Genomic DNA, 491 nt, shown 5'->3' with positions numbered 1-491 from the left:
TCTATCTCCCTCTCTTCTCCATTCTTCTCCTAACTCTTTTTTCTCTTTCTTCCTCTTCTCTCCCTCTTCCTCTTTCCCTTTTCTCTCTCTTCTTCTTCTCTCTTCTTTTTATTCTCTCTCTCTTTTCCTCTTTTCTCCCTCTCTCTTCGCCTGCTTTCTCTTTTCTCTTTTCTTCTTCCTTACCTTTTCCTCTTCTCTCTCTCTTCCTCTTCCACTTTTTTCTCTTTCCCTCTTCCTTCTCTATTCTTCTCCTCTCTCTTTTTCTCTTTCTTCCTCTTCTCTCCCTCTTCCTCTTTCCCTTTTCTCTCTCTTCTTCTTCTCTCTTCTCTCTCTCATTTCCTAATTCTTCTCTCTTCTTTTTATTCTCTCTCTCTTTTCCTCTTTTCTCCCCCTCTCTTCTTCTGCTTTCTCTTTTCTCTTTTTTTCTTCCTTTCCGTATCCTCTCCTCTCTCTTTTCCTCTTCCACCTTTTTTTCTTTCTCCCTCTCTTCG

Source organism: Penaeus japonicus, unplaced genomic scaffold (genome assembly GCF_977035675.1).
Source record: "Penaeus japonicus unplaced genomic scaffold, GWHDUDI00000001_assembly GWHDUDI00000009, whole genome shotgun sequence".
Lineage (NCBI taxonomy): Eukaryota > Metazoa > Arthropoda > Malacostraca > Decapoda > Penaeidae > Penaeus > Penaeus japonicus.
Note: the sequence above shows the minus strand (reverse complement) of the source record.